The sequence below is a fragment of the Talpa occidentalis genome, unplaced genomic scaffold, assembly GCF_014898055.3.
Source record: "Talpa occidentalis isolate TD23 unplaced genomic scaffold, MPIMG_talOcc4v2.1 talOcc4.4, whole genome shotgun sequence".
Classification (NCBI taxonomy): Eukaryota; Metazoa; Chordata; class Mammalia; order Eulipotyphla; family Talpidae; genus Talpa; species Talpa occidentalis.
In genome coordinates, this window is record NW_023604295.1 from 56,135,876 (window position 1) to 56,150,729 (window position 14,854).

The 14,854-nt window shown below is 34.8% G+C and overlaps 1 protein-coding gene across 9 annotated transcripts in view; it reads right to left on the bottom strand.

The window, feature by feature from the left end:
• BBX (BBX high mobility group box domain containing) overlaps window positions 1–14,854 on the bottom strand; it is a 267,523-nt gene that overhangs the window by 132,674 nt on the left and 119,995 nt on the right. For 2 of the 9 annotated variants that reach the window (XM_054700630.1, XM_037525610.1), the window contains one exon: window positions 1,105–1,221. The exons of the other annotated variants lie outside the window; for them this stretch is intronic. The gene's annotated coding sequence lies outside the window, so the exon portion shown is untranslated. The remainder of the gene's footprint in view (window positions 1–1,104; window positions 1,222–14,854) is intronic. 9 annotated transcript variants of the gene reach the window in all.

Genomic DNA, 14,854 nt, shown 5'->3' on the forward strand with positions numbered 1-14,854 from the left:
GGGATTGAACCGGCGCTGCAGAGGCTGCGAGCAGCTTCGCAACCCAGTGCTCAACCACTGCGCCATCAGGAAGGCCCAGGATTACTTCTATTTTCAAAAAGCTCTCAGAAATAACACTATATTCAACAAGCTATTTTCAGGGGATTCTTAAGTATCTGCAAGTTATAAGTATCTGATGCACTCAAGACTTTATAAAATTCTTCAGTCACACAACACTTAAGGTAAATATTTCACCCTTAGTTTTCCGAAGAAAATAAAATTCAGCATTGTCATGTAGGCTGCCCAACATTTCACAGTTCACAGAGGATGGATTCGAACCATATCCAACTTTGAAAAGCCATGAAGCATAGGTAGGGCTGTCTAAACTACAACAGCAAAATTAATTACCAACATGAAAACAAAATTGACTCATTAGAAATTTAATGTTTTATTTTCATTTATCTTAAGTGTTTCAAATGTACCTATGGATCATACTCTAAGAGTCGGTATTCATTTTATGTCACAGTAATTCATTACTATTTTATAATCACAATTTATTCTTAAACTCTATGAATTCTAAAGCTGGCAATAGATACAGACTGTGTTTACAGAAAAGTATTAACTTGGCTGGCCTTATTTTCATAACCTGAATTTCTCCAACACTGGGAGTTTAAGGAAAGTTAGCTGTTCGTAGGTTGAGACTTACCACTCTTACCATTCTCATTTCACGCCCTCCAGTCAGGGATTCATGCACAAGCAAGTGAATAGGCTTGCCAAGCCCCACAGTAATTCCTCACTTCCACCCGCTCTTTCCTCATCTTTCCTCCAGTTTTACTTCAAAACCTAATTTTAAACTCATACAAAATCCCAATTTATACCACCTGATCTTGTCTACTCTGTTAACTCTGGATCTCTTCTGCATGCATACAACACAACTCCTTTATGTAATTGTCAGATTTTCGTTTAGTTGTCTTAGTTTGCATGTGTGTACAGCCTGCCAGAATCACTGAGAAGAGTTTATAAGTTTATTTCTTCTAGGCCATGCCCTAACTCACCCTCCTCCGCCCCCCACAAAGTATCACCAACTAAGCTCTGTAAACACTTAATAAATGCTGATTGACTTACTACAGTGGAACAATTCGCCTTGGTATGTCTCAATATCCCAGTGACTCTTCCACATCTATAAACATGCTGGAGATGATACCAGGTACTGCTAGAGGCTTGGGGTCTTCCTGAGGGTGCCTGGGACAAGAAAAACACAGAGAGAGACCAAAGACAGTCAGGAGAAACACAGAGAGAGGGGACATAGAAATAAATAGAGAGTAGAATAAAGATTAAGAGGAGCAAGAGTCAGTACTTATAGAAAGATTAAGCAGTGAAAGACACTCAAAGACAGGGAGAAAGTCAACAATCTGAACTTGGGTTTTGGTTTGGAAACCTCAGCTTTGGTATTATTTACTACTTAGTGTAAAAGGTGGCTTCATGTTATGAAATTTATGATATAATCAACCATTTCAAAGTTATTTCTAAGGCTTTTCTGAGCTTCTACCTTTAACCATTAGAAGTCATCTTTACATAGTCTCATCATTGGAGATATAAACACACACAATCCCCCAAACAAAACTAAGAAAATATTTTCCCAATTCTCCAATTTAGAAAATGGTTATTTGAGAAAGGTAATGTAACTTGTCCAAGATCACAAGCAGGAACATGATAATTGGGGCCTCAAATTTTCTAATTTCAAAACCTGTGCTTTTTTGATAACTTATGCTGTCTCTATTAGAAATGACATCTATAAAACCCAAACTGTTCCATAAAATAAGATTCAAATTACATATTCAAAATAAAATTATCTTAGGGACAGAACTATGCAGTTTGGTCACAGGAATGATTTATCTCAGGGTTTCACTGATGTCAAAAATCTATCAGAATGGAAATATGAGAATTACGGGAAATTTTCAAATAGCAATGGAATCAAGTGAACAGCAACTTGACAAAATTTTAACATTTATGAAAAGAACCAGAATTAGTTCATTGCATTTACAATCTTGTAATTTCAGTCTTAATGATATAACATTTTTAGTTGAAATATGAATAGATGCTCTACCATTTCAGTAAATTCTTAAATCTCAGTACTAGTAAACTTGTCTCAAACTTGTTTGTTTCATAATTGACTTGCAATTCAATTTCAGGGTACTACATATAGTAGAAATGATTTAATGCACCACTCTTGGTAAGCATTAGTATTTTCTCTTAAGGGATACTTATATTTTTCTAAATTATCATGCCCGTTGGAAGCAATCAATGCAATTGCCAGAAAAGCTCCTTTGATACAAATATAAGCATGTTAACGGATTTCACAGAAAGTTAAGGCAATAAGAGTACAACGAAATCTCTACTCAGTTGTGAATCAACATGTTTTCTCATGTTCAGCAATTTTCACAACAGAAATTTTCAAATAAAGCCTAAAGTATAGTACTGCTCTGCCCTCTAGTGACTGGATAGGTTTTACTAACTACATGCTTTTTAAAATCCACAAATTTGGAATAAAACGACACCTACCGATAGTAACATTTCACATCTTGATAAATATTCAGATTACAAATAGAGATTTACCAAAACTCAGAATGTACATTTAAGATTTGCATATTTCACTGCATGTAAATTTAACATTAAAAGAAAAAACTTGTATGTAAATACTGAACTCTAGTCAATAATATAAAGGCTGAAGTATTTAGGGAAGTTTTAGTGATATCTAAAATTTTAAAAATACATCCAAAAAGGAATTGATGGTGGATAGATTATAGATATGTAATAAAATAAGTACAGTAAAATGTTAATGGCTAGATCTAGGTGGTTAGTATATGAGTGTGTAAAGTTGTATGTTTGAAAGTTTCATAAAAAAATATTGTGGAAAAATACATCTACTTCTCATAGAATTGATAATAAAATTAAAATATATATAATAATACAAAATATAGACTTAAGTCTATAATACAAAATATAGACTTAAGTCTATATCAATATGGTGCGTGATGTGTTCAAGCAAATTAAAAATGATTTATCCTTAGCAAGAAGATAGTCAGGCATTCCCAAACTGGAGTACTTGCCATCCAGAGGATTAAAGCTTAAATTTCAAATACATTATAAAATTGCATAAGCCATGGAAAGAACATAGTTTTTGAAAGTCAGAAAGAGCTGATTTGAATCCTAGTTCTGTTTTTAAATAGGAAGCTCAATGTATTCAAATGTTCCAGCCTCAGTTCTCTCATGTGTAAAATGGGAATAATGACACCTACACTTAATAGTTACTGTGAAGATCAGGAAAATATATACCAAGAATAGGGGAGAAATTAGCACATAAAATGCAAATAACAACATATTCAGTTTTTGCCATTTCAATCATTATTATAGTTAGAGTGAGACTTATGTGCCCTCCTGACTACTATTCTGTACAAATGGAACCAAAAGTGGCTATGTGTCAAATCCTAACACAGAAACTTCATATACAGAAGATCCTACAACTCTGGAGGGCTTTCTAAGGATCTTTATTTAAAGTATCACTGTAGGGCCTCCCTGGTGGCACAGCGGTTGAGCGCTGGGTTGCGAAGCTGCCCGCAGCCTCTGCAGCGCCGGTTCGATCCCCGGCTGCTCCCCGGCTGCTCCCCAGCCACCGGAGGAGGACCCATGGCGCGCAGACCTCTCCTGCCGCCCACTGTTCCCCTCAGCAGTGTACTTCGGTTCTTCTGCCTACTCTGCTCCCCTCTCTGGCTCTGGTGAGTTCTCTCACCTTCCCATGCTTCTGACTGTACCCAGTGCTTGTATAAATAAATAAGTGAATCTTAAAATAATAATAATAATAATAAATAAAATATGACTGTACTTAGAGCAAAAGGAGAACTGGCAATGATAGGGAATTCATTAGTCATCTTTTTGTAATGCCAGTTATAATAAAAGTCCTACGAGTGAGACATTAGTATGTTTGCTGGTGATATATTACATTTCCATGCACTTGAAGAAATGAAATTAGCACCTGGTTAAGTTCTGACTTGAAGTAATGTCAGGTAACATATTAAGAAAAGAAAATTAAAAGTACATTTATAGCAGATGAGTTCTATGCTCCCAGGAAATGGCTAAAAATCATAAATTGCTCCATGAAAACATATACAGGGTTGACTGAAGAGAATAAAAAGCTGGGCAATGAAACGGGTAATATATTAGAAACCTGGCTCTGCCTGAACCACTCTACAAAAACTGCTTTCTTCAAAGGACCAGGGAAACCTAACCCAAACATTTAGATGTCTCTATTTTTCAACAATTTGTTGAAAAACTCTTTTCCATCTTCCTCAGCACTATATTGCTTTTCCCAGCACAGACACAACTGTTTTTCTTTCCTTTAGACTTCTCATCACAAAGAAAGGCGAGTGTTTTCAAATGTTCTTTTGAAAGATTTTCTACTTTTACCAATTTTCAGAGTTTAAGGTCTATCTCTCTCAAGCTATACCTATCTTCAGCCTAAATCTCTTCCAAATTCATCCCAAATTTATAACAGTACCCTAAACTTAATTATATGGATATTCTCTCTGCATTTAAAATCTAATCCATCCCAGACTTCTCCCAGACAAATCAGTCTCTACGAGTCTCTCTCTACTTCTGACAGTAGTAGTACATGAAAACCTATACTTAATATCTTGTACCTAACTTCCTTATTAACACCCCACCACCACCACCCTCCCCAAACACACTTCTTTTTTTCCCTTATGAAGGAACATAAAATCCACCTCTACACCTTCAACACCAATTTAGTCAATTGCCAAGTTCTACTAGTAGCTTGGTTCAGGTAAAAGAACAGGTTTTGTATTCTCTCAAAAACACAGTGAAAGCTAAAATTCACAATCACTAAAATACAATAGACACAGACATATATCAATTAAATCGTAGTAGGCATCAAATGTTTAAGAAACTCTTCATTGAAGAAATCCTTAAAACTGAGCATTAATTTTTGCCCTACAAGTTGAAAAACAACTTTTTTTTTAAAGATTTATTTTATTTTTATTTTTTTTATTTATTTATACAAGTACTGGGTACAGTCAGAAGCGCAGGAGGGTGAGAGAATTCACCAGAGCCAGAGCGGGGAGCAGAGCAGGCAGAAGGACCGAAGTACACTGCTGAGGGGAGCAGCGGGCGGCAGGAGAGGTCTGCGCGCCTTGTGGGACCCTCCTCTGGTGGCCGGGGAGCAGCCGGGGATCAAACCGGCGCTGCAGAGGCTGCGGGCAGCTTTGCAACCCAGCACTCAACCGCTGCGCCACTGGGGAGGCCCGAAAAACAACTTTTTTTTATTAGTTGGATACCGCAATCCAAAATATTTTAGGATATATCCAAGAATAAAATCTTCATGTTGCTCATGGAGGACCATTTACAACTTCCAAATACCTTTAAAAGGATACTAAAAAGCCCCCTATTCCAACCTTTCCAGTGCCTATCCTTTTTTCTTTCCAACCTATCCTAGTTATACAATCTACTCAAAAATGTCCAATGGTTAATATTACTCAGAATTCAAAAAAGATAAACACATGCAATTTGCAGCAACATGGATGGCGCTGGAAGGGATCATGCTCAGCGAAATAAGCCAGAAAGAAAAAGAAAAATACCGGATGGTCTCACTCATAGCAGGAATCTAGAAAACTTAAATAAGGGACCAGGAAAATGAATAACTATAAGAAAGTGAAAATCAAAATCAACAACTATGAACCAGAGACACTCTATGGGTGGTGGGGGGCGGGGAGGGGAGGGATTGGGGTCAAAATAAGGGGATTGCAATTGTATGGGGAATATAAAAATAAAATTTATTTTAAAAAAAATGTCCAATGGTTCATTTGCCTTTTAAGGGGAAAAAAAGTAAAATCACCCTAACATTCAAGGTCCTCTTATATCTGGCCTTCCACCAAAGTTTCCCATTTTACCCTTACATACATCCCATCCAACTGGCAAAAAGGATCTATTCACCTTCTCTAGATAGATGTCTGTTGTATTTATCCTCCATGCAGCACTCCTCGATACTCCTACCTGGATGTTAAGACAGATGCTCCTCCTAAGTCTTAATGAGTTATCTTTGTCCATCTCTCTTTTTTCTGCCTATTTAGTTCTGACCTATTTTATCAGGACCCTGAAGGCATCTAACACACTGCCTTGTACATAGTAGTTTTAGTATCTAGCTTATAAGATAAACACAGGATCTGAAAGTATATTCAGCTTTAAATAAAAATTTTTTCCAGTGAGATTACAGCAAATAGTTCAAGTTCTAAAAAGAATTAGGAACAAGCTACAGACAAATAGAAGAGGGAGAATCAGGCAGAGTGCAAAGATTCTTATCAGCAGACCACAAAAGTTTAGTTTCAATACACACTTATAACTGAAAAGTACAACATGTAAAATCTGTAAAATCCAAAGATGTTATATTTTTTGACTGGTCACTAGGAAAAGGCAAAACTGCTATTAAAAGATCACATGCTTACAGAGCAGCTTTAGAAGGAACAGAAAGTATTTCCACAGATGGTATTAACCTATCTTCAAAACAAGTTTATTAATTATGATTATTAAAGATTACTGATGTAAGAGACAAAACAAGCTGAGTTGGTTTGTGTTCATGTGCATGAAAATCACTAGAAAGTAAATATTTTAAGAGGTAGCATTTTCTGCAATGTGGGAGAATACTTTCTTCTCTTAGATCAATTAATTGTGAAACACTAAACCACAGAACTAAAATGTTGCTTTTCTTTTCCAGTGTATGAATAAACCAGCAGATAAGTCATGACTGAATTAGGTGTTTAAACTTTTCGTTTTTTGTTATTATGTTGAGATAATCAACTCACAAAAATAGTTTATACTTTGAAATTAAGAATTCATAACATACTTCCCTGTTAAAATTAGTAGTCTTTGAAGAAAATGTGATAATTGTAAAATTTTGCCGTTACTATGTGTAAACACTGTACTTGCTGCTTGAAAATTATCAAATATTGTTAACGCCAACAGTATAAAACAAAAGCATTCCAAAAGTAATTATAAACTATTAAATGACAGACAACTTATTGTCTTAATATTTTCTAATATTTGTGCCTTATTTATTAGGTCTTAATAAAGCTGCAAAATTAATTGGAAGTATAATTAAAATCAAACATCTATCACTTATTATTGTATAGAAAATATTTTTAAAAACCTAACAACATAAAGTGTTAACGTCATTATTTTCTAGTAACTTAAAACCCATTCTGTATTCAATAAAGACTTTCAATATAATAGATACACAATTTGGAGGAAGTCATTTTCCTTGCTGTGAACGGAGCTAACAACTTACCTGAAAATCCATTTCACAAAGAGTTAAAAATAAATTTTTTTAAAAAATCAAATGCCACATTTGACCTCCTGCCCATTTTGAGAATAAACACATTTTTGGAAGTGTCCCTGCCATGGCATTGTACCCTCCAGCTCTTTTTATCCCCATAACAAACTTACAGGATCAATATTCACCCCATTTCACAGATAAAGCTAAGTAACTTTCCCAAATCACAATCATAATAAACAGCTGAATTGAGTTTCTTGGCTTTGACTCCACAGACCATGCTTCTGACCAAGCTACAGCTCAAAATAAGTGATCCATTTAGGATTAAAGACATGAAGAGACGATCTCAAAATATAAAATACACTGAAGAAAAAAACAGGTAACACTTTCCACGACACTGACTTCAGAAACATTTTGGGGGATTTAACTCCAATGGCAAGAGAAGCCACATAGCAAATATAAACAAATGGTATTACATCAAACTCAAAAGCTTTGCTCAGAGAAAGAAATAATCAGTAAAACAAAAAGACTCCGTACTGAATGGAAGAAAATATTTGCACATAACACATCCAACAAAGGGCTAACAACCTAAATTATAAAGAACTCATTCAACTCAACAAAAAGAAAACAACCCAATCAAAAAGCAGGCAGAAAAGCTAAGTAGACACTTTCCCAAAGACGACATACGGATGGCTAACTGGCACATGAAAAAATGTTCACCATCACTTATCATCAGGGAAATGCAAATCAAAACCACAATAAGATACCATCTCACATCCGTGAAAATGGCCCACATCAAAAAGACCAGAAAAAAACAAATGTTGGCTAGGATGTAGAGAAAAAGGCACCCTCGTACACTGTTGGTGGGAATGTAAACAGATCCAAGCCCCAACAGAAAACAGTATGGAGGTGGCTCAAAGTATTAAAAATGCATCTATCTTATGGCCCAGCAATGCCACTCTACGTATGTACCCAACAAGACAAAAACACTAATTTGAAGGGATATGTATACTCTTATGTTCACTGCAACCCTATTTACAATAGCTAAGTTATGCAAACAGGCTAAATGCCCAAGGACAGAGGAGTGGGTCAGAAAAATGTGGATACTCAGCTATAAAATAGGATGAACTCTTGTTATTTGTAACAACATGAATGGAACTACAGAGGAAGTTATTGGAAATAAGTTAGGAGAAAGGCAAATACCGAATGGTCTCACATGAAGAATACAGAGAAACATAACAAAGGGTCAGTCAGAACAAAACCAGTAAAAGCATCTGACCTTGCAAACTGATGGGGGAGAGAAGGATCCCAATGGAACACAGTGGAAGATTACGGGTCCATGGTCAGGACGTGTAAACATAAATTTGTAGAGGTTTAAACTTATAACCCCCAAAGCAGATATAAGATGTTAAACTTCCTTTACCTCAATAAACAATGTGGAGGGGGAAAAAGTGATCTGTTTAAATTTGTGTTCTACAAGGAAATTTCTAAGTGTAGGCCTATTCATATTAAGGCCCCAAAAGCAAGAGTAAGTATTATGCAGTTGACAATCTCAAGGCAAGAATAAGAATGTTTACAAGCAATAGGAAGTAAAAAGTCTATCATGTTTTCACATGAATTACTTTATTACAAAAGAAATAATCAGAAAAAAAATTCTATAATTTTGATAAGTAAAAACTCATAAAAACAGACGTAACTGGGACACCTTTACCTTCAACAAGCTGTAATAGCCTTATTAGAAAGATTTATTTTATATTCTCTGAAAAGTAAAAACTCTCAGTGAATAATAAAGAAAGGCAATACCAACCATTTTAATAGAAACAACTAAACTTTCAAACCTGAAAACTTTGTTATTCACTTAAGTGCTCACTTTACCAAATGAATTGTTGTATGCTTCATCAAACAACAGGACAAAAAGGTTGCTATAGCAAGAGGTTTGGTATTTAAAATGGGGTTGACCATGGCTACTATTTCCAAACTATACTCTCTTGTCTCTTTCATAATGTAATACAACAATTGACAACCTTAAAAATGTTGAAATCATTTTAGGAATTCAAAAACTACTTTGAGGACCTTGACAGAGTTCCAGGTAGTGCTGGATTAACGGATGAACCTATACTACTACTCTGCACATAGATATACTGCATATTTTGTAGGCTTCACTGTCTCTGATGTGGCAATTCTTCATGCTTAGAGTAGTATTTACAACATAAATGGTAGTTTGTTTGGTTTTTTCTATATATGCCTTGTTCAGAAGGCAACTACTCCCCTATCTGGATTGCTCTCTCAAGAAACCTGTGCACTCTAAGTGCCTATGGTAATGTTTATAATACCTTAAAACAGTACCTGAAGTGTAGTACACTGGTAATAAATGTGAAGACACTGGTAATAAATGGTCTTACAGTAAATGCTAAGGACCAATGAGATAATTATATAATTCATCTGCTTTTAAAGACTAGTAATATTAACCATGACAGGCAGAACTATAAATTAAACTAAGCAGGTTAAAAAAGTCAATATAAAGTCAAAATATAATAGTATTCTGATTTATCGGATTCATAGATTAATTTGAATACAAACATATCCTTTGAAATACCCACCTACTACTCTAGTCCCAGAATAAAATATCTGAAGCCAACTAACGATCAACTTTTCAGGCACTTATGAACTGAATCCAAAAACAGAATACCATTTCTTAAAGCCCAGAGTGAACCAATTTCGATCCAGTGACCTTAAATCTCACAACTTTCACACATATTCCACTCATAGAGTGGCTGACTGAAATGTTAGAAAAGCACTTGGCAGAAAGTTTACATGTCTTAACAAACATTTGCTGACTCAGTGTACATTACAAATGAGCTAACAGATACCCAGAAATCTTTTATTGCTAATTTTAAGTACTTAAATCACTAACATTTATTGATCATAGGACTAACTGCAAACTTAAAGGCACCAGAGAGACCTTTACTTTTGAAGCACATTCTTCTCCCTGAACTCAGTCTGGGAAGAATTAATTATCTCCAGGCAAACCAGGAGGTGCTTATTAACACCAGGTTCAATGGAATATAGGATTAATGAAATTAGAACTCCTGTAATAATAATTCATCAAAGTTAACTGAGCAACTTCTCTATGTCAGATGCTGTTTCTAGGTTTTGGGAATAAACAGAACAAAACAGACTCTTTAGTGTAAACTTAACCCCTCGTTTCTTGACAAGATTATATGAAAAAAAAAACCCTCATGCATACATTTACATGCATATATAGAGAGTATTAAGAAATGTAGCATGCATTTCATACCAATAATGTATGAAATTCTAAGAGAAATGTTGTAAGAAATTTTGCCCAATTAGACCCATTTATTTTTCTGGGGAAACATCTCTATAATAGAGATAAATCAAAAATAATGTATATGCATTTTTGAGTAATATTAAGGCTTGACTTGAATATATTTATATTGTACTTAAGTAGTGAATTTCACAATTGGTAAATTGATCCTACTGTTAAGAATAAATACACTGATAAAATTCATCATACAGAAGGCATTTGAGTTTGTCATTCTGTATATACTTTCTGGGAAGACTGATTTCAAAAGTAAATAGAAGACTTAAAATACCTTTTAATCAATCAAAGTGACATCCATAAAATTTGATCACAGCTCCCATAACTTACCTTTAGTTAACACCCAGGTGACATTAGAAATTTTAGAATATCAATTTAAATTTTACACAGAAGTATTTAAATTTAAAAGTTTCCTTTCCTCTTTAGATATAAAACATCAGAAACTGGAAGTCTTCTAGTGACACAGAACACATACATGCTTTTTAATTGCTCAAAGATAAAACTCATAAAGTTAACCTAATTCAATATCCAGTAAGTGACTGCACTATTTACACATTACTAATCCCAAACATTTATCAACTGATTTACCAAATTAAGGAAAGTATACTACTGTAGAGTAGAAAATACTATACATTCAATGAATTGTATCTAGACTATTACTTGAGAAATCCAAACAACTATTAGTTAAGAGCTGATATTAATGAAGGGAAAGGAGGCAGAAGGGGAAAGAAGAGAGGAAAAGCTTAACAGGTAGATATTAACAGATTTAGAACTATCTTTCTGCCCTCATTATTTCGAATATATGTTTTCATTTCTGTTTACCAAAATCTTAAATATATGCCATTTTCCTGTTTGAATTCAATTGTTTCAAAAAGTAAAAGAAAACTGCCTTGAAAAGTGTAAATTGTCTCAACAGATTATAGTAAGCAGAAACTGATATAACCCATAGGAATATTATCTTATTCCTCAAACCTCAGTTTCAAATACATTTTATTCCTAGATAACAACAAATACACATGGAAATCAATTTTTGCCAAGCTCTAATTCCTCCATTACACAAATCACTCTGATTTTCAAGTTCTTAGGTTTTATTTCTTCACTTGCAAGAAACTCATTTTCATGCACAGTGACTTCAAAATGAAAGAAATTAATTCAGTAATTTCAAATGTCTCCTACCTCAAAGATTCAAAGATATTTTTAGAAATTTAGATGACTATAAATCAAGTTTTCTCATTTATATATTAAATAACATAGCAAGTAATTTTTTTAAACTTCCACTTCAGTCTTTGAAACAAGAGAACAATTACTTCCTATTGTAGACTGAATTGGTTGCCCTCAAATTCCTATACTGAGCCTCCAGATCCCAAAGTGATTGTATTTGTAGATAGACCCTGTAAGTAGATTAAGTAAGATCCTAAAGAATCAGGCCATATCCCATGGAAATGGTGAATAAAGAGCTTACTCAATTCACAGACACACAAACACACACGGCAGAAAAGGTCATGTGAGTACACAGCAAGAAGATGGCTAACAGAATCCTCACCAGAAACAGAATTTTCTGGCACCTTGATAATGGACATATAACCTCCAGAACTGTGAGAAAATGGTATCTGTTTTTGGAGACACCCAGTTTGTGGTACTCGGTACGGCAGCTGAAGAAGATTACAGAATATCTAAAGATGAAGAGCATAGATTTTTCAAGTAATTTTACTGGATTTATTTGTAACTGATAATTACAAATATGATCCATTTATAAGGAAATGAGCATGTAACAGTTCAAAGAGTAATTCACACAAAAAATTATTTTTGTATACTTTTTTACATAATCAAATGAAACTGTCATTTTAGAAAGAGCATAAAGCTTTGAACCATAAAAGATATTAGTATCTAGTAGCTGATTCTGGGAGTACAAAATTGTTGAAAGCAATGGAGAAGTCCTCAAACCGGTCTATATACTCACTAGAAGATAGTAACAGGGGCCTGCTTGGTGGCACTGGGGTCAAGTCTCAGCACCATCAAGCTATCGCCAGTCAGTGCAGCATGAGTTGGATCCCCAGCCAGGAAGCTTTACCCCACATGGCACAGCAGACCTCTCCTGTCTCACCCTCTGCTCCCCTCAGCAGTGTATTTCAGTAGACCTGCCTGTTCTGCTCCCCACTCTATCTCTGGTGAACACACACACACACACACACACACACACACACCCCCACCCTCTGGCCTACAGCCCAATTCTTGTATGCATAAACAAACAAAATAAATCTTAAAAAAAAAAAATAGTATCAAACATTTTGAAAGAAAAGTATTGATTCTTTTGAAAGCAAAAAGCATTTGCTACACATAAGGAAGAACATTCCTGTGGCACTATTTCCTCTTATACCCAAGATTACATAGAACTTTCTTTGGAGCTAAAACACTAATATTCAGAGTAAAAGCTAGATATCCACACATTTGGCTATCACTCTGTCCTTAGGACTTTACATTCTCAGTGGCAAGAAGTGAATTATTGGATCATAGGGTAGTTAGTATTTCTATAGAATTCACCCTTTCTTTCAGTGGTAACAATCAAGCCATCCTCAATTTTCAGTAGAACTACAGAAAAATACGTAGGTTCTTACACATTCAGGACAATTTTTTAAAACCCTTGGATAAGTATGGTATGTGTGTTTATTTGTATATATTCACAAACACATTTAGACACACAAGCACTGTCAGACGTCTATTAAAGGCATTTTATAACACATTCAAGATTCACTTAAATTCTGTTCACATTTCTTTTTTTAACTAAAATTTCTTGAGTATTTCCTATGTGCCAGGCACTGTAATGGACATTTGTTATAATTAGCTCATTTAATTATCACAATCCCACAAGGTAGAGATCATGATCCTATATTAAGAGAACAAAACTTTCAGAGAGAACAATCACCTGAATTCTTTCAGTTAAAAAAAATGCCAAAATTAGCATTTATGCCAAAGTTTCTCTGAATCTTCAGAAGTCTAAGATGGTCCTTTATCAAAATATTAAAGAATTATATAATATCAAACAAAAGGTTGTTTTTATATTACTAGATTTTTAAATCACCCCAACCAACATAAGTTTGGTAGCAATGTTTTATAATACCTGCGGGATTAACCAAATCAATATTGGCTAAGGAGACCTATGTGCCTAGCAATTTTCTAGATGGCTTAGAAAACAACAATGCAATATCACTGTATAGTGACTATGACCTCAGGTAAAGTACCTTATAAAACTTCAGGGATACAATTGTTAACCTCTCCACATTGGCTGCATTCTCTCTCTGTAGAATGATTCTTGAAATTGATCTTAAGTAGAAGCATTTGGCTACCATTATCTGGTAAAATTATATTACTACTGGAAAAAGCAACTACCCATTTTCTCATTTTCTTCCTCTATCAAATAAGATATTATTTGTCAAAGTTCTGTAACCTATTACAGTTAGGTAAGAAATTATTATGAGTATCATTATTTCCTGTCACTAACTGTATATGCAAACTGCAGAGAAGTCTGTAGTAATTTTCATTCATTTAAAAATAGCTTATAAAACAAAACTACAAGTTTATTTATGTATCAGAAATCCTCACTTCATGGTGAAAAAAGTTCTAATTTTCAAAATATAATAAAACATTTTTTAAAAAATGGGTAAACATCAGGAAACTTTTGAAATATATTCACACTAAAATGTGTCAGAGAATTAACATAGCTCACTGTGATTAATAAAGCAACAAAATGACTTTCATGTTCAAATTTTTTATTCATTTACCACAGGACATCTTAGAAGCTATAATACTCTATGCGCACTGTCTCTCTAGAAGAGCCACAGATGGGACCATACAGATATGATAGTTAAGGGCCTCCCCGGTGGCACAGTGGGTTGAGTGCAGTGCTGTGAAGCTGTTTGCAGCCTCTGCAGCATGAGTTCAATCCCCAGCCAGGGAGGTACCCACACGGTGCAGCAAACTTCTCCTGTTGTGCCCGCTGCTCCCCTCAGCAGTATATTTCACTCAGTCTGCCTGTTCTGCTCCCTGCTCTGTCTCTGGTGAATTCTCTCACCCTCCCACCCCTCTGGCCTGTACCTCAGTTCTTGTATAAATAAAAAAAAAAAATCTTTAAAAAAATATGCACAGCGCCTCCCTCTATCACCCTTCCCCTTTCTCCCACCTACTCCTACCACATGACA